Source organism: Diabrotica virgifera, chromosome 2, assembly GCF_917563875.1.
Source record: "Diabrotica virgifera virgifera chromosome 2, PGI_DIABVI_V3a".
In the NCBI taxonomy this organism is placed as follows: domain Eukaryota; kingdom Metazoa; phylum Arthropoda; class Insecta; order Coleoptera; family Chrysomelidae; genus Diabrotica; species Diabrotica virgifera.
This window is the reverse complement of record NC_065444.1, coordinates 157,330,560-157,351,237: the sequence shown is the minus strand read 5'-3', so window position 1 is coordinate 157,351,237 and position 20,678 is coordinate 157,330,560. Positions and strand designations below refer to the sequence as shown.

General features: G+C 33.4%; 1 long non-coding RNA gene across 6 annotated transcripts; it reads left to right on the top strand.

Moving 5' to 3' along the window:
* Positions 1 to 1,520: 1,520 nt before the first annotated feature.
* On the top strand, positions 1,521 to 20,422 carry LOC126879683 (uncharacterized). 6 transcript variants are annotated; one of them, XR_007696200.1, is made up of 5 exons: positions 7,065 to 7,598; positions 12,574 to 13,027; positions 13,780 to 13,895; positions 16,905 to 17,243; positions 20,254 to 20,422. It is a non-coding gene; the product is annotated as an uncharacterized LOC126879683 (long non-coding RNA). The 6 variants fall into 6 exon arrangements; XR_007696198.1 differs by lacking the exon at positions 20,254 to 20,422 and having other exon boundaries at positions 16,905 to 17,560; XR_007696199.1 differs by lacking the exons at positions 16,905 to 17,243; positions 20,254 to 20,422 and adding an exon at positions 16,153 to 16,826.
* Positions 20,423 to 20,678: the final 256 nt, after the last annotated feature.

Here is a 20,678-nt window from a genome sequence, read left to right as displayed (position 1 = left end):
ACTACAATTTAAGCTTTAAATTAAATTTATTTGATATTTCATCTTCCACTTCGGAAATCGTTATCAAAATACAAAACATTAATAAATTAAACAAATTCTGATTTTTTGCTTGATAACAAAATTCCAATATTTTAGTTTTATATGACTCATTCATATTTTCCATTCAGCCATAAATTATACATTTTAAAGTAGACGATTTTAAAATGATATTACCAATATGGATGAGTTGCGTTCCTGGAGGACTTCATTTAATATTTTTTATTATTTTAAGCAATTTAAAGATAAATTTAATTTTCTTCCATTACACAATACATATTGCTACATAATTCTACACATCCTACTTTTGTCTGAAAATAGCACACTTGAAAATATAATATTGGGAACAGCCAATTTCCAATGTTGCAAGGCAATGTTTGGTGTTGAAGACACCAATTTACGTGATCAATCTGGTGCTGCCTAGATACCTCGATATCCCGTAAATTTCTCCTATTATATAGTCCCTGGACACATCGATTCTTCTTCTTATCGTTTTAATTAAAATACTTACACATATTGCTTCCAAAACCTGCAGGTTTCAAATATATGGTGATTCCATATAAGTTTGGATATGTCTGTATAAGTCTGAATTGTCAAGAAAGAGTAATCAGAAATTAGAAAATGTCTTTAAAATGATTGAAGAAACTAGAAACAAATGATTGCAAGATTCTATGAATCTTCTCAAATTATTACAGAATCAATTATAATATAAATCACGACGAAACTATCGAGTGTGGACCACTGACAAACGGGATAAACAAAACGACTAACAGTTAAAAGAAGTGGTACGGAAAGCGGTTCGTAACACGATGCCGAAGAGACACTCAAAGAGGCCTGGAAGAGTTCGTTGCCGTGTGAGACGAACCAGTGTCATTAATGATCAATGGCAGCCTCAACAGCAACAAGATGCCCAAGCAGATTATCCATGTGTAATAAAATTATTGAATTGTATATGTCGTGGTGAGAGACCTTCTTGGCAATACATTAGTTCATGTAGTCCATAACTCAAATAGGTCTGAAGCCAATGGAATTGCCTTGTACTAAAATATGATCTTCTGTGCAGAGCCTTTGAGAACAATAATGGTTCAGAATCTAAGCTTCAGTTGATTGTACCTAAAAGTAAAATGTCAGAAGTATGGCGTCAGTAGTATGACGGTGCATCAAGTGGACCCTCTGGTATTACGAAGACTCTGCAAAAGGTTAGAGAACGGTTCCATTGGGTGAACTGTAAAGATGATGTAAGAAGATGGAGGCGGAAACGTGAACTGTGTGCAACCAGTAATGGTCCAGTTGGTAAAAAGGAAACGTTCATAAAACAGTACAATGTTGGTAGTCCTATGAAAAGAGTAGCAATCGACATTGCAGGTCGATTCCCAGAAACGGGTTCTGGAGATAAATATATGTAAACCAAACTAAATTAATAAAAGATATCATTATCTTATATATAAAAATCTATTGCTGTGCGTTAGTCTCGCTAAAACTCGAGAATGTGTGGACCGATTTGGCTAATTTTTATGTTGAATTATTTGTGGAAGTTCAGGGAAGGTTTATACGGTTTTATATTGTCATTTTAGTAGCCACCAAAATTTTTACAGCTATATGTATAAAATGCTCTTTTTACAGTGTTTGTTGCCATACTCCTCCGAAACGACTTGACCGATTTTTATGAAAGTTTGCAAGTGTATTCGACCGGACCGGTAGTAGGTTGTTATCTATATTTCATACCCGTGCGTCTTAAGGGGGCTTGGCACCCTTATATTTATTTCTATTTTTTCAGAGAAACTCTTTTTTTTTTAATTTCATATGATGTGGAACGTAAAGATACATACAACCCTAAATTTTCACTTTTCCAGCACTAACCGTTATTTTTTAATGGCCATTTAAATATTTTACATCTATATAAACAAAAGAAAGTCGTGACAGTTACCAACACATAACTGGAGAACGACTGAATAGATTTTTATGAAATTTTCCACGTATATTTGACCTGACCGAGAATAGGTTGTTATGTATTTTTCATATCCGTACGTCGTAACGGGGGCTGCCCCCCTAAAATATTTTTTTATTTTTTTGGTCAAACTGTTTTTTCTTAATTTTATGTGATGTGGAAGGCAAAGGTAAATACAACCCTAAATTTTCACTTTTCTATCTTCCACCGTTATTTTTTAATAGCCATCTAAAATTTTGCATCTTATATATAAAAATCTATTGCTGTGCGTTAGTCTCGCTAAAACTCGAGAATGTGTGGACCGATTTGGCTAATTTTGATGTTGAATTATTTGTGGAAGTTCAGGGAAGGTTTATACGGTTTTATATTGTCATTTTAGTAGCCACCAAAATTTTACAGCTATATGTATAAAATGCTCTTTTTACAGTGTTTGTTGCCATACTCCTCCGAAACGACTTGACCGATTTTTATGAAAGTTTGCAAGTTTATTCGACCGGGCCGGTAGTAGGTTGTTATCTATATTTCATACCCGTGCGTCTTAAGGGGGCTTGCCACCCTTATATTTATTTCTATTTTTTCAGAGAAACTCTTTTTTTTTAATTTCATATGATGTGGAACGTAAAGATACATACAACCCTAAATTTTCACTTTTCCAGCACTAACCGTTATTTTTTAATGGCCATTTAAATATTTTACATCTATATAAACAAAAGAAAGTCGTGACAGTTACCAACACATAACTCGAGAACGACTGAATAGATTTTTATGAAATTTTCCACGTATATTTGACCGGACCGAGAATAGGTTGTTATGTATTTTTCATATCCGTACGTCGTAACGGGGGCTGCCCCCCTAAAATATTTTTTTATTTTTTTTGGTCAAACTGTTTTTTCTTAATTTTATGTGATGTGGAAGGCAAAGGTAAATACAACCCTAAATTTTCACTTTTGTATCTTCGACCGTTATTTTTTAATAGCCATCTAAAATTTTGCATCTTATATATAAAAATCTATTGCTGTGCGTTAGTCTCGCTAAAACTCGAGAATGTGTGGACCGATTTGGCTAATTTTGATGTTGAATTATTTGTGGAAGTTCAGGGAAGGTTTATACGGTTTTATATTGTCATTTTAGTAGCCACCAAAATTTTTACAGCTATATGTATAAAATGCTCTTTTTACAGTGTTTGTTGCCATACTCCTCCGAAACGACTTGACCGATTTTTATGAAAGTTTGCAAGTGTATTCGACCGGACCGGTAGTAGGTTGTTATCTATATTTCATACCCGTGCATCTTAAGGGGGCTTGCCACCCTTATATTTATTTCTATTTTTTCAGAGAAACTCTTTTTTTTTTAATTTCATATGATGTAGAACGTAAAGATACATACAACCCTAAATTTTCACTTTTCCAGCACTAACCGTTATTTTTTAATGGCCATTTAAATATTTTACATCTATATAAACAAAAGAAAGTCGTGACAGTTACGAACACATAACTCGAGAACGACTGAATAGATTTTTATGAAATTTTCCACGTATATTTGACCGGACCGAGAATAGGTTGTTATGTATTTTTCATATCCGTACGTCGTAACGGGGGCTGCCCCCTAAAATATTTTTTTATTTTTTTGGTCAAACTGTTTTTTCTTAATTTTATGTGATGTGGAAGGCAAAGGTAAATACAACCCTAAATTTTCACTTTTCTATCTTCGACCGTTATTTTTTAATAGCCATCTAAAGTTTTGCATCTTATATATAAAAATCTATTGCTGTGCGTTAGTCTCGCTAAAACTCGAGAATGTGTGGACCGATTTGGCTAATTTTGATGTTGAATTATTTGTGGAAGTGCAGGGAAGGTTTATACGGTTTTATATTGTCATTTTAGTAGCCACCAAAATTTTTACAGCTATATGTATAAAATGCTCTTTTTACAGTGTTTGTTGCCATACTCCTCCGAAACGACTTGACCGATTTTTATGAAAGTTTGCAAGTGTAATCGACCGGACCGGTAGTAGGTTGTTATCTATATTTCATACCCGTGCGTCTTAAGGGGGCTTGCCACCCTTATATTTATTTCTATTTTTTCAGAGAAACCCTTTTTTTTAATGTCATATGATGTGGAACGTAAAGATACATACAACCCTAAATTTTCACTTTTCCAGCACTAACCGTTATTTTTTAATGGCCATTTAAATATTTTACATCTATATAAACAAAAGAAAGTCGTGACAGTTACCAACACATAATTCGAGAACGACTGAATAGATTTTTATGAAATTTTCCACGTGTATTTGACCGGACCGAGAATAGGTTGTTATGTATTTTTCATATCCGTACATCGTAACGGGGGCTGCCCCCCTAAAATATTTTTTTTGTTTTTTTGGTCAAACTGTTTTTTCTTAATTTTATGTGATGTGGAAGGCAAAGGTAAATACAACCCTAAATTTTCACTTTTCTATCTTCGACCGTTATTTTTTAATAGCCATCTAAAATTTTGCATCTTATATATAAAAATCTATTGCTGTGCGTTAGTCTCGCTAAAACTCGAGAATGTGTGGACCGATTTGGCTAATTTTGATGTTGAATTATTTGTGGAAGTTCAGGGAAGGTTTATACGGTTTTATATGGTCATTTTAGTAGCCACCAAAATTTTTACAGCTATATGTATAAAATGCTCTTTTTACAGTGTTTGTTGCCACACTCCTCCGAAACGACTCCACCGATTTTTATGAAAGTTTGCAAGTGTACTCGACCGGACCGAGAGTAGGTTGTTATCTATATTCCATACCCGTGCGTCTTAAGGGGGCTTGCCACCCTTATATTTATTTCTATTTTTTCAGACAAACTCTTTTTTTTAAATTTCATATGATGTGGAACGTATAGATACATACAACCCTAAATTTTCACTTTTCTATCACTAACCGTTATTTTTTAATGGCCATTTAAATATTTTACATCTATATAAACAAAAGAAAGTCGTGACAATTACCAACACATAACTCGAGAACGACTGAATAGATTTTTATGAAATTTTCCACGTATATTTGACCGGACTGAGAATAGGTTGTTATGTATTTTTCATATCCGTACGTCGTAACGGGGGCTGCCCCCCTAAAATATATTTTTATTTTTTTGATCAAACCGTTTTTTCTTAATTTTGTGTGATGTGGAAGGCCAAGGTAAATACAACCCTAAATTTTCACTTTTTTATCTTCGACCGTTATTTTTTAATAGCCATCTAAAGTTTGGCATCTTATATATAAAAATCTATTGCTGTGCGTTAGTCTCGCTAAAACTCGAGAATGTGTGGACCGATTTGGCTAATTTTGATGTTGAATTATTTGTGGAAGTTCAGGGAAGGTTTATACGGTTTTATATTGTCATTTTAGTAGCCACCAAAATTTTTACAGCTATATGTATAAAATGCTCTTTTTACAGTGTTTGTTGCCATACTCCTCCGAAACGACTTGACCGATTTTTATGAAAGTTTGCAAGTGTATTCGACCGGACTGGTAGTAGGTTGTTATCTATATTTCATACCCGTGCGTCTTAAGGGGGCTTGGCACCCTTATATTTATTTCTATTTTTTCAGAGAAACTCTTTTTTTTTTAATTTCATATGATGTGGAACGTAAAGATACATACAACCCTAAATTTTCACTTTTCCAGCACTAACCGTTATTTTTTAATGGCCATTTAAATATTTTACATCTATATAAACAAAAGAAAGTCGTGACAGTTACCAACACATAACTCGAGAACGACTGAATAGATTTTTATGAAATTTTCCACGTATATTTGACCGGACCGAGAATAGGTTGTTATGTATTTTTCATATCCGTACGTCGTAACGGGGGCTGCCCCCCTAAAATATTTTTTTATTTTTTTGGTCAAACTGTTTTTTCTTAATTTTATGTGATGTGGAAGGCCAAGGTAAATACAACCCTAAATTTTCACTTTTTTATCTTCGACCGTTATTTTTTAATAGCCATCTAAAGTTTTGCATCTTATATATAAAAATCTATTGCTGTGCGTTAGTCTCGCTAAAACTCGAGAATGTGTGGACCGATTTGGTTAATTTTGATGTTGAATTGTTTGTGAAAGTTCAGGGAAGGTTTATACGGTTTTATATTGTCATTTTAGTAGCCACCAAAATTTTTACAGCTATATGTATAAAATGCTCTTTTTACAGTGTTTGTTGCCACACTCCTCCGAAACGACTCGACCGATTTTTATGAAAGTTTGCAAGTGTACTCGACCGGACCGAGAGTAGGTTGTTATCTATATTTCATACCCGTGCGTCTTAAGGGGGCTTGCCACCCTTATATTTATTTCTATTTTTTCAGACAAACTCTTTTTTTTAAATTTCATATGATGTGGAACGTATAGATACATACAACCCTAAATTTTCACTTTTCTATCACTAACCGTTATTTTTTAATGGCCATTTAAATATTTTACATCTATATAAACAAAAGAAAGTCGTGACAATTACCAACACATAACTCGAGAACGACTGAATAGATTTTTATGAAATTTTCCACGTATATTTGACCGGACTGAGAATAGGTTGTTATGTATTTTTCATATCCGTACGTCGTAACGGGGGCTGCCCCCTTAAATATATTTTTATTTTTTTGATCAAACCGTTTTTTCTTAATTTTGTGTGATGTGGAAGGCAAAGGTAAATAAACCCTAAATTTTCACTTTTTTATCTTCGACCGTTATTTTTTAATAGCCATCTAAAGTTTTGCATCTTATATATAAAAATCTATTGCTGTGCGTTAGTCTCGCTAAAACTCGAGAATGTGTGGACCGATTTGGCTAATTTTGATGTTGAATTATTTGTGGAAGTTCAGGGAAGGTTTATACGGTTTTATATTGTCACTTTAGTAGCCACCAAAATTTTTACAGCTATATGTATAAAATGCTCTTTTTACAGTGTTTGTTGCCATACTCCTCCGAAACGACTTGACCGATTTTTATGAAAGTTTGCAAGTGTATTCGACCGGACCGGTAGTAGGTTGTTATCTATATTTCATACCCGTGCGTCTTAAGGGGGATTGGCACCCTTATATTTATTTCTATTTTTTCAGAGAAACTCTTTTTTTTTTAATTTCATATGATGTGGAACGTAAAGATACATACAACCCTAAATTTTCACTTTTCCAGCACTAACCGTTATTTTTTAATGGCCATTTAAATATTTTACATCTATATAAACAAAAGAAAGTCGTGACAGTTACCAACACATAACTCGAGAACGACTGAATAGATTTTTATGAAATTTTCCACGTATATTTGACCGGACCGAGAATAGGTTGTTATGTATTTTTCATATCCGTACGTCGTAACAGGGGCTGCCCCCCTAAAATATTTTTTTATTTTTTTGGTCAAACTGTTTTTTCTTAATTTTATGTGATGTGGAAGGCAAAGGTAAATACAACCCTAAATTTTCACTTTTCTATCTTCGACCGTTATTTTTTAATAGCCATCTAAAATTTTGCATCTTATATATAAAAATCTATTGCTGTGCGTTAGTCTCGCTAAAACTCGAGAATGTGTGGACCGATTTGGCTAATTTTGATGTTGAATTATTTGTGGAAGTTCAGGGAAGGTTTATACGGTTTTATATTGTCATTTTAGTAGCCACCAAAATTTTACAGCTATATGTATAAAATGCTCTTTTTACAGTGTTTGTTGCCATACTCCTCCGAAACGACTTGACCGATTTTTATGAAAGTTTGCAAGTGTATTCGACCGGACCGGTAGTAGGTTGTTATCTATATTTCATACCCGTGCGTCTTAAGGGGGCTTGCCACCCTTATATTTATTTCTATTTTTACAGAGAAACTCTTTTTTTTAATTTCTTATGGTGTGGAACGTAAAGATACATACAACCCTAAATTTTCACTTTTCCAGCTCTAACCGTTATTTTTTAATGGCCATTTAAATATTTTACATCTATATAAACAAAAGAAAGTCGTGACAGTTACCAACACATAACTCGAGAACGACTGAATAGATTTTTATGAAATTTTCCACGTATATTTGACCGGACCGAGAATAGGTTGTTATGTATTTTTTATATCCGTACGTCGTAACGGGGGCTGCCCCCCTAAAATATTTTTTTATTTTTTTGGTCAAACTGTTTTTTCTTAATTTTATGTGATGTGGAAGGCAAAGGTAAATACAACCCTAAATTTTCACTTTTCTATCTTCCACCGTTATTTTTTAATAGCCATCTAAAATTTTGCATCTTATATATAAAAATCTATTGCTGTGCGTTAGTCTCGCTAAAACTCGAGAATGTGTGGACCGATTTGGTTAATTTTGATGTTGAATTGTTTGTGGAAGTTCAGGGAAGGTTTATACGGTTTTATATTGTCATTTTAGTAGCCACCAAAATTTTTACAGCTATATGTATAAAATGTTCTTTTTACAGTGTTTGTTGCCACACTCCTCCGAAACGACTCGACCGATTTTTATGAAACTTTGCAAGTGTACTCGACCGGACCGAGAGTAGGTTGTTATCTATATTTCATACCCGTGCGTCCTAAGGGGGCTTGCCACCCTTATATTTATTTCTATTTTTTCAGAGAAACTCTTTTTTTTTAATTTCATATGATGTGGAACGTAAAGATACATACAACCCTAAATTTTCACTTTTCCAGCTCTAACCGTTATTTTTTAATGGCCATTTAAATATTTTACATCTATATAAACAAAAGAAAGTCGTGAGAGTTACCAACACATAACTCGAGAACGACTGAATAGATTTTTATGAAATTTTCCACGTGTATTTGACCGGACCGAGAATAGGTTGTTATGTATTTTTTATATCCGTACGTCGTAATGGGGGCTGCCCCCCTAAAATATTTTTTTATTTTTTTGGTCAAACTGTTTTTTCTTAATTTTATGTGATGTGGAAGGCAAAGGTAAATACAACCCTAAATTTTCACTTTTCTATCTTCCACCGTTATTTTTTAATAGCCATCTAAAATTTTGCATCTTATATATAAAAATCTATTGCTGTGCGTTAGTCTCGATAAAACTCGAGAATGTGTTGACCGATTTGGTTAATTTTGATGTTGAATTGTTTGTGGAAGTTCAGGGAAGGTTTATACGGTTTTATATTGTCATTTTAGTAGCCACCAAAATTTTTACAGCTATATGTATAAAATGCTCTTTTTACAGTGTTTGTTGCCACACTCCTCCGAAACGACTCGACCCATTTTTATGAAAGTTTGCAAGTGTACTCGACCGGACCGAGAGTAGGTTGTTATCTATATTTCATACCCGTGCGTCTTAAGGGGGCTTGCCACCCTTATATTTATTTCTATTTTTTCAGACAAACTCTTTTTTTTAAATTTCATATGATGTGGAACGTAAAGATACATACAACCCTAAATTTTCACTTTTCTATCACTAACCGTTATTTTTTAATGGCCATTTAAATATTTTACATCTATATAAACAAAAGAAAGTCGTGACAATTACCAACACATAACTCGAGAACGACTGAATAGATTTTTATGAAATTTTCCACGTATATTTGACCGGACTGAGGATAGGTTGTTATGTATTTTTCATATCCGTTCGTCGTAACGGGGGCTGCCCCCCTAAAATATATTTTTATTTTTTTGATCAAACCGTTTTTTCTTAATTTTGTGTGATGTGGAAGGCCAAGGTAAATACAACCCTAAATTTTCACTTTTTTATCTTCGACCGTTATTTTTTAATAGCCATCTAAAGTTTTGCATCTTATATATAAAAATCTATTGCTGTGCGTTAGTCTCGCTAAAACTCGAGAATGTGTGGACCGATTTGGCTAATTTTGATGTTGAATTATTTGTGGAAGTTCAGGGAAGGTTTATACGGTTTTATATTGTCATTTTAGTAGCCACCAAAATTTTACAGCTATATGTATAAAATGCTCTTTTTACAGTGTCTTATCTTCGACCGTTATTTTTTAATAGCCATCTAAAATTTTGCATCTTATATATAAAAATCTATTGCTGTGCGTTAGTCTCGCTAAAACTCGAGAATGTGTGGACCGATTTGGCTAATTTTGATGTTGAATTATTTGTGGAAGTTCAGGGAAGGTTTATACGGTTTTATATTGTCATTTTAGTAGCCACCAAAATTTTACAGCTATATGTATAAAATGCTCTTTTTACAGTGTTTGTTGCCATACTCCTCCGAAACGACTTGACCGATTTTTATGAAAGTTTGCAAGTGTATTCGACCGGACCGGTAGTAGGTTGTTATCTATATCTCATACCCGTGCGTCTTAAGGGGGCTTGCCACCCTTATATTTATTTCTATTTTTTCAGAGAAACTCTTTTTTTTTAATTTCATATGATGTGGAACGTAAAGATACATACAACCCTAAATTTTCACTTTTCCAGCTCTAACCGTTATTTTTTAATGGCCATTTAAATATTTTACATCTATATAAACAAAAGAAAGTCGTGAGAGTTACCAACACATAACTCGAGAACGACTGAATAGATTTTTATGAAATTTTCCACGTGTATTTGACCGGACCGAGAATAGGTTGTTATGTATTTTTTATATCCGTACGTCGTAATGGGGGCTGCCCCCCTAAAATATTTTTTTATTTTTTTGGTCAAACTGTTTTTTCTTAATTTTATGTGATGTGGAAGGCAAAGGTAAATACAACCCTAAATTTTCACTTTTCTATCTTCCACCGTTATTTTTTAATAGCCATCTAAAATTTTGCATCTTATATATAAAAATCTATTGCTGTGCGTTAGTCTCGATAAAACTCGAGAATGTGTTGACCGATTTGGTTAATTTTGATGTTGAATTGTTTGTGGAAGTTCAGGGAAGGTTTATACGGTTTTATATTGTCATTTTAGTAGCCACCAAAATTTTTACAGCTATATGTATAAAATGCTCTTTTTACAGTGTTTGTTGCCACACTCCTCCGAAACGACTCGACCCATTTTTATGAAAGTTTGCAAGTGTACTCGACCGGACCGAGAGTAGGTTGTTATCTATATTTCATACCCGTGCGTCTTAAGGGGGCTTGCCACCCTTATATTTATTTCTATTTTTTCAGACAAACTCTTTTTTTTAAATTTCATATGATGTGGAACGTAAAGATACATACAACCCTAAATTTTCACTTTTCTATCACTAACCGTTATTTTTTAATGGCCATTTAAATATTTTACATCTATATAAACAAAAGAAAGTCGTGACAATTACCAACACATAACTCGAGAACGACTGAATAGATTTTTATGAAATTTTCCACGTATATTTGACCGGACTGAGGATAGGTTGTTATGTATTTTTCATATCCGTTCGTCGTAACGGGGGCTGCCCCCCTAAAATATATTTTTATTTTTTTGATCAAACCGTTTTTTCTTAATTTTGTGTGATGTGGAAGGCCAAGGTAAATACAACCCTAAATTTTCACTTTTTTATCTTCGACCGTTATTTTTTAATAGCCATCTAAAGTTTTGCATCTTATATATAAAAATCTATTGCTGTGCGTTAGTCTCGCTAAAACTCGAGAATGTGTGGACCGATTTGGCTAATTTTGATGTTGAATTATTTGTGGAAGTTCAGGGAAGGTTTATACGGTTTTATATTGTCATTTTAGTAGCCACCAAAATTTTACAGCTATATGTATAAAATGCTCTTTTTACAGTGTCTTATCTTCGACCGTTATTTTTTAATAGCCATCTAAAATTTTGCATCTTATATATAAAAATCTATTGCTGTGCGTTAGTCTCGCTAAAACTCGAGAATGTGTGGACCGATTTGGCTAATTTTGATGTTGAATTATTTGTGGAAGTTCAGGGAAGGTTTATACGGTTTTATATTGTCATTTTAGTAGCCACCAAAATTTTACAGCTATATGTATAAAATGCTCTTTTTACAGTGTTTGTTGCCATACTCCTCCGAAACGACTTGACCGATTTTTATGAAAGTTTGCAAGTGTATTCGACCGGACCGGTAGTAGGTTGTTATCTATATCTCATACCCGTGCGTCTTAAGGGGGCTTGCCACCCTTATATTTATTTCTATTTTTTCAGAGAAACTCTTTTTTTAATTTCATATGATGTGGAACGTAAAGATACATACAACCCTAAATTTTCACTTTTCCAGCTCTAACCGTTATTTTTTAATGGCCATTTAAATATTTTACATCTATATAAACAATAGAAAGTCGTGACAGTTACCAACACATAACTCGAGAACGACTGAATAGATTTTTATGAAATTTTCCACGTATATTTGACCGGACCGAGAATAGGTTGTTATGTATTTTTCATATCCGTACGTCGTAACGGGGGCTGCCCCCCTAAAATATTTTTTTATTTTTTTTGGTCAAACTGTTTTTTCTTAATTTTATGTGATGTGGAAGGCAAAGGTAAATACAACCCTAAATTTTCACTTTTCTATCTTCGACCGTTATTTTTTAATAGCCATCTAAAATTTTGCATCTTATATATAAAAATCTATTGCTGTGCGTTAGTCTCGCTAAAACTCGAGAATGTGTGGACCCATTTGGCTAATTTTGATGTTGAATTATTTGTGGAAGTTCAGGGAAGGTTTATACGGTTTTATATTGTCATTTTAGTAGCCACCAAAATTTTTACAGCTATATGTATAAAATGCTCTTTTTACAGTGTTTGTTGCCATACTCCTCCGAAACGACTTGACCGATTTTTATGAAAGTTTGCAAGTGTACTCGACCGGACCGGTAGTAGGTTGTTATCTATATTTCATACCCGTGCGTCTTAAGGGGGCTTGCCACCCTTATATTTATTTCTATTTTTTCAGAGAAACCCTTTTTTTTAATGTCATATGATGTGGAACGTAAAGATACATACAACCCTAAATTTTCACTTTTCCAGCACTAACCGTTATTTTTTAATGGCCATTTAAATATTTTACATCTATATAAACAAAAGAAAGTCGTGACAGTTACCAACACATAACTCGAGAACGACTGAATAGATTTTTATGAAATTTTCCACGTGTATTTGACCGGACCGAGAATAGGTTGTTATGTATTTTTCATATCCGTACTTCGTAACGGGGGCTGCCCCCCTAAAATATTTTTTTATTTTTTTGGTCAAACTGTTGTTTCTTAATTTTATGTGATGTGGAAGGCAAAGGTAAATACAACCCTAAATTTTCACTTTTCTATCTTCGACCGTTATTTTTTAATAGCCATCTAAAATTTTGCATCTTATATATAAAAATCTATTGCTGTGCGTTAGTCTCGCTAAAACTCGAGAATGTGTGGACCGATTTGGCTAATTTTGATGTTGAATTATTTGTGGAAGTTCAGGGAAGGTTTATACGGTTTTATATTGTCATTTTAGTAGCCACCAAAATTTTTACCGCTATATGTATAAAATGCTCTTTTTACAGTGTTTGTTGCCATAATCCTCCGAAACGACTTGACCGATTTTTATGAAAGTTTGCAAGTGTATTCGACCGGACTGGTAGTAGGTTGTTATCTATATTTCATACCCGTGCGTCTTAAGGGGGCTTGGCACCCTTATATTTATTTCTATTTTTTCAGAGAAACTCTTTTTTTTTAATTTCATATGATGTGGAACGTAAAGATACATACAACCCTAAATTTTCACTTTTCCAGCACTAACCGTTATTTTTTAATGGCCATTTAAATATTTTACATCTATATAAACAAAAGAAAGTCGTGACAGTTACCAACACATAACTCGAGAACGACTGAATAGATTTTTATGAAATTTTCCACGTATATTTGACCGGACCGAGAATAGGTTGTTATGTATTTTTCATATCCGTACGTCGTAACGGGGGCTGCCCCCCTAAAATATTTTTTTATTTTTTTGGTCAAACTGTTTTTTCTTAATTTTATGTGATGTGGAAGGCAAAGGTAAATACAACCCTAAATTTTCACTTTTCTATCTTCCACCGTTATTTTTTAATAGCCATCTAAAATTTTGCATCTTATATATAAAAATCTATTGCTGTGCGTTAGTCTCGCTAAAACTCGAGAATGTGTGGACCGATTTGGTTAATTTTGATGTTGAATTGTTTGTGGAAGTTCAGGGAAGGTTTATGCGGTTTTATATTGTCATTTTAGTAGCCACCAAAATTTTTACAGCTATATGTATAAAATGCTCTTTTTACAGTGTTTGTTGCCACACTCCTCCGAAACGACTCGACCGATTTTTATGAAAGTTTGCTAGTGTACTCGACCGGACCGAGAGTAGGTTGTTATCTATATTTCATACCCGTGCGTCTTAAGGGGGCTTGCCACCCTTATATTTATTTCTATTTTTTCAGACAAACTCTTTTTTTTAAATTTCATATGATGTGGAACGTAAAGATACATGCAACTCTAAATTTTCAATTTTCTATCACTAACCGTTATTTTTTAATGGCCATTTAAATATTTTACATCTATATAAACAAAAGAAAGTCGTGACAATTACCAACACATAACTCGAGAACGACTGAATAGATTTTTATGAAATTTTCCACGTATATTTGACCGGACTGAGGATAGGTTGTTATGTATTTTTCATATCCGTACGTCGTAACGGGGGCTGCCCCCCTAAAATATATTTTTATTTTTTTGATCAAACCGTTTTTTCTTAATTTTGTGTGATGTGGAAGGCCAAGGTAAATACAACCCTAAATTTTCACTTTTTTATCTTCGACCGTTATTTTTTAATAGCCATCTAAAATTTTGCATCTTATATATAAAAATCTATTGCTGTGCGTTAGTCTCGCTAAAACTCGAGAATGTGTGGACCGATTTGGCTAATTTTGATGTTGAATTATTTGTGGAAGTTCAGGGAAGGTTTATACGGTTTTATATTGTCATTTTAGTAGCCACCAAAATTTTTACAGCTATATGTATAAAATGCTCTTTTTACAGTGTTTGTTGCCATACTCCTCCGAAACGACTTGACCGATTTTTATGAAAGTTTGCAAGTGTATTCGACCGGACCGGTAGTAGGTTGTTATCTATATTTCATACCCGTGCGTCTTAAGGGGGCTTGGCACCCTTATATTTATTTCTATTTTTTCAGAGAAACTCTTTTTTTCTAATTTCATATGATGTGGAACGTAAAGATACATACAACCCTAAATTTTCACTTTTCCAGCACTAACCGTTATTTTTTAATGGCCATTTAAATATTTTACATCTATATAAACAAAAGAAAGTCGTGACAGTTACCAACACATAACTCGAGAACGACTGAATAGATTTTTATGAAATTTTCCACGTATATTTGGCCGGACCGAGAATAGGTTGTTATGTATTTTTCATATCCGTACGTCGTAACGGTGGCTGCCCCCCTAAAATATTTTTTTATTTTTTTTGGTCAAACTGTTTTTTCTTAATTTTATGTGATGTGGAAGGCAAAGGTAAATACAACCCTAAATTTTCACTTTTCTATCTTCGACCGTTATTTTTTAATAGCCATCTAAAATTTTGCATCTTATATATAAAAATCTATTGCTGTGCGTTAGTCTCGCTAAAACTCGAGAATGTGTGGACCGATTTGGCTAATTTTGATGTTGAATTATTTGTGGAAGTTCAGGGAAGGTTTATACGGTTTTATATTGTCATTTTAGTAGCCACCAAAATTTTACAGCTATATGTATAAAATGCTCTTTTTACAGTGTTTGTTGCCATACTCCTCCGAAACGACTTGACCGATTTTTATGAAAGTTTGCAAGTGTATTCGACCGGACCGGTAGTAGGTTGTTATCTATATTTCATACCCGTGCGTCTTAAGGGGGCTTGCCACCCTTATATTTATTTCTATTTTTTCAGAGAAACTCTTTTTTTTTAATTTCATATGATGTGGAACGTAAAGATACATACAACCCTAAATTTTCACTTTTCCAGCACTAACCGTTATTTTTTAATGGACATTTAAATATTTTACATCTATTTAAACAAAAGAAAGTCGTGACAGTTACCAACACATAACTCGAGAACGACTGAATAGATTTTTATGAAATTTTCCACGTATATTTGACCGGACCGAGAATAGGTTGTTATGTATTTTTCATATCCGTACGTCGTAACGGTGGCTGCCCCCCTAAAATATTTTTTTATTTTTTTTGGTCAAACTGTTTTTTCTTAATTTTATGTGATGTGGAAGGCAAAGGTAAATACAACCCTAAATTTTCACTTTTCTATCTTCGACCGTTATTTTTTAATAGCCATCTAAAATTTTGCATCTTATATATAAAAATCTATTGCTGTGCGTTAGTCTCGCTAAAACTCGAGAATGTGTGGACCGATTTGGCTAATTTTGATGTTGAATTATTTGTGGAAGTTCAGGGAAGGTTTATACGGTTTTATATTGTCATTTTAGTAGCCACCAAAATTTTACAGCTATATGTATAAAATGCTCTTTTTACAGTGTTTGTTGCCATACTCCTCCGAAACGACTTGACCGATTTTTATGAAAGTTTGCAAGTGTATTCGACCGGACCGGTAGTAGGTTGTTATCTATATTTCATACCCGTGCGTCTTAAGGGGGCTTGCCACCCTTATATTTATTTCTATTTTTTCAGAGAAACTCTTATTTTTTAATTTCATATGATGTGGAACGTAAAGATACATACAACCCTAAATTTTCACTTTTCCAGCACTAACCGTTATTTTTTAATGGCCATTTAAATATTTTACATCTATATAAACAAAAGAAAGTCGTGACAGTTACCAACACATAACTCGAGAACGACTGAATAGATTTTTATGAAATTTTCCACGTATATTTGACCGGACCGAGAATAGGTTGTTATGTATTTTTCATATCCGTACGTCGTAACGGTGGCTGCCCCCCTAAAATATTTTTTTATTTTTTTTGGTCAAACTGTTTTTTCTTAATTTTATGTGATGTGGAAGGCAAAGGTAAATACAACCCTAAATTTTCACTTTTCTATCTTCGACCGTTATTTTTTAATAGCCATCTAAAATTTTGCATCTTATATATAAAAATCTATTGCTGTGCGTTAGTCTCGCTAAAACTCGAGAATGTGTGGACCGATTTGGCTAATTTTGATGTTGAATTATTTGTGGAAGTTCAGGGAAGGTTTATACGGTTTTATATTGTCATTTTAGTAGCCACCAAAATTTTACAGCTATATGTATAAAATGCTCTTTTTACAGTGTTTGTTGCCATACTCCTCCGAAACGACTTGACCGATTTTTATGAAAGTTTGCAAGTGTACTCGACCGGACCGGTAGTAGGTTGTTATCTATATTTCATACCCGTGCGTCTTAAGGGGGCTTGCCACCCTTATATTTATTTCTATTTTTTCAGAGAAACCCTTTTTTTTTAATGTCATATGATGTGGAACGTAAAGATACATACAACCCTAAATTTTCACTTTTCCAGCACTAACCGTTATTTTTTAATGGCCATTTAAATATTTTACATCTATATAAACAAAAGAAATTCGTGACAGTTACCAACACATAACTCGAGAACGACTGAATAGATTTTTATGAAATTTTCCACGTGTATTTGACCGGACCGAGAATAGGTTGTTATGTATTTTTCATATCCGTACATCGTAACGGGGGCTGCCCCCCTAAAATATTTTTTTATTTTTTTGGTCAAACTGTTTTTTCTTAATTTTATGTGATGTGGAAGGCAAAGGTAAATACAACCCTAAATTTTCACTTTTCTATCTTCGACCGTTATTTTTTAATAGCCATCTAAAATTTTGCATCTTATATATAAAAATCTATTGCTGTGCGTTAGTCTCGCTAAAACTCGAGAATGTGTGGACCGATTTGGCTAATTTTGATGTTGAATTATTTGTGGAAGTTCAGGGAAGGTTTATACGGTTTTATATTGTCATTTTAGTAGCCACCAAAATTTTTACCGCTATATGTATAAAATGCTCTTTTTACAGTGTTTGTTGCCATAATCCTCCGAAACGACTTGACCGATTTTTATGAAAGTTTGCAAGTGTATTCTACCGGACTGGTAGTAGGTTGTTATCTATATTTCATACCCGTGCGTCTTAAGGGGGCTTGGCACCCTTATATTTATTTCTATTTTTTCAGAGAAACTCTTTTTTTTTTTAATTTCATATGATGTGGAACGTAAAGATACATACAACCCTAAATTTTCACTTTTCCAGCACTAACCGTTATTTTTTAATGGCCATTTAAATATTTTACATCTATATAAACAAAAGAAAGTCGTGACAGTTACCAACACATAACTCGAGAACGACTGAATAGATTTTTATGAAATTTTCCACGTATATTTGACCGGACCGAGAATAGGTTGTTATGTATTTTTCATATCCGTACGTCGTAACGGGGGCTGCCCCCCTAAAATATTTTTTTATTTTTTTGGTCAAACTGTTTTTTCTTAATTTTATGTGATGTGGAAGGCAAAGGTAAATACAACCCTAAATTTTCACTTTTCTATCTTCCACCGTTATTTTTTAATAGCCATCTAAAATTTTGCATCTTATATATAAAAATCTATTGCTGTGCGTTAGTCTCGCTAAAACTCGAGAATGTGTGGACCGATTTGGTTAATTTTGATGTTGAATTGTTTGTGGAAGTTCAGGGAAGGTTTATGCGGTTTTATATTGTCATTTTAGTAGCCACCAAAATTTTTACAGCTATATGTATAAAATGCTCTTTTTACAGTGTTTGTTGCCACACTCCTCCGAAACGACTCGACCGATTTTTATGAAAGTTTGCTAGTGTACTCGACCGGACCGAGAGTAGGTTGTTATCTATATTTCATACCCGTGCGTCTTAAGGGGGCTTGCCACCCTTATATTTATTTCTATTTTTTCAGACAAACTCTTTTTTTTAAATTTCATATGATGTGGAACGTAAAGATACATACAACTCTAAATTTTCACTTTTCTATCACTAACCGTTATTTTTTAATGGCCATTTAAATATTTTACATCTATATAAACAAAAGAAATTCGTGACAATTACCAACACATAACTCGAGAACGACTGAATAGATTTTTATGAAATTTTCCACGTATATTTGACCGGACTGAGGATAGGTTGTTATGTATTTTTTATATCCGTACGTCGTAACGAGGGCTGCCCCCCTAAAATATTTTTTTATTTTTTTGGTCAAACTGTTTTTTCTTAATTTTATGTGATGTGGAAGGCAAAGGTAAATACAACCCTAAATTTTCACTTTTCTATCTTCCACCGTTATTTTTTAATAGCCATCTAAAATTTTGCATCTTATATAAAAATCTATTGCTGTGCGTTAGTCTCGCTAAAACTCGAGAATGTGTGGACCGATTTGGCTAATTTTGATGTTGAATTATTTGTGGAAGTTCAGGGAAGGTTTATACGGTTTTATATTGTCATTTTAGTAGCCACCAAAATTTTTACAGCTATATGTATAAAATGCTCTTTTTACAGTGTTTGTTGCCATACTCCTCCGAAACGACTTGACCGATTTTTATGAAAGTTTGCAAGTGTATTCGACCGGACCGGTAGTAGGTTGTTATCTATATTTCATACCCGTGCGTCTTAAGGGGGCTTGCCACCCTTATATTTATTTCTATTTTTTCAGAGAAACTCTTTTTTTTTTTAATTTCATATGATGTGGAACGTAAAGATACATGCAACCCTAAATTTTCACTTTTCCAGCACTAACCGTTATTTTTTAATGGCCATTTAAATATTTTACATCTATTTAAACAAAAGAAAGTCGTGACAGTTACCAACACATAACTCGAGAACGACTGAATAGATTTTTATGAAATTTTCCACGTATATTTGACCGGACCGAGAATAGGTTGTTATGTATTTTTCATATCCGTACGTCGTAACGGTGGCTGCCCCCCTAAAATATTTTTTTATTTTTTTTGGTCAAACTGTTTTTTCTTAATTTTATGTGATGTGGAAGGCAAAGGTAAATACAACCCTAAATTTTCACTTTTCTATCTTCGACCGTTATTTTTTAATAGCCATCTAAAATTTTGCATCTTATATATAAAAATCTATTGCTGTGCGTTAGTCTCGCTAAAACTCGAGAATGTGTGGACCGATTTGGCTAATTTTGATGTTGAATTATTTGTGGAAGTTCAGGGAAGGTTTGTACGGTTTTATATTGTCATTTTAGTAGCCACCAAAATTTTACAGCTATATGTATAAAATGCTCTTTTTACAGTGTTTGTTGCCATACTCCTCCGAAACGACTTGACCGATTTTTATGAAAGTTTGCAAGTGTATTCGACCGGACCGGTAGTAGGTTGTTATCTATATTTCATACCCGTGCGTCTTAAGGGGGCTTGCCACCCTTATATTTATTTCTATTTTTTCAGAGAAACTCTTTTTTTTTTAATTTCATATGATGTGGAACGTAAAGATACATACAACCCTAAATTTTCACTTTTCCAGCACTAACCGTTATTTTTTAATGGCCATTTAAATATTTTACCGAACAGAACCTTACTAAATTTTTTTTCTAGCTCAATCGGTGTCCAAAATACAATATCTTAAGCCTTAGAAATATTAAGACAGAAGAAGAACGAGCATCAAATTTCATCGAAGAAAAGTGCAACTGTTTAATTTTTGGACTTAATTTGGGCAAAATATGAATTTCTTAATTTTTCGAAACTTTCAAAAAATATCTCTACCGAACTTTTCTGACGAACGGCAAGCAGAAGAAAAGTT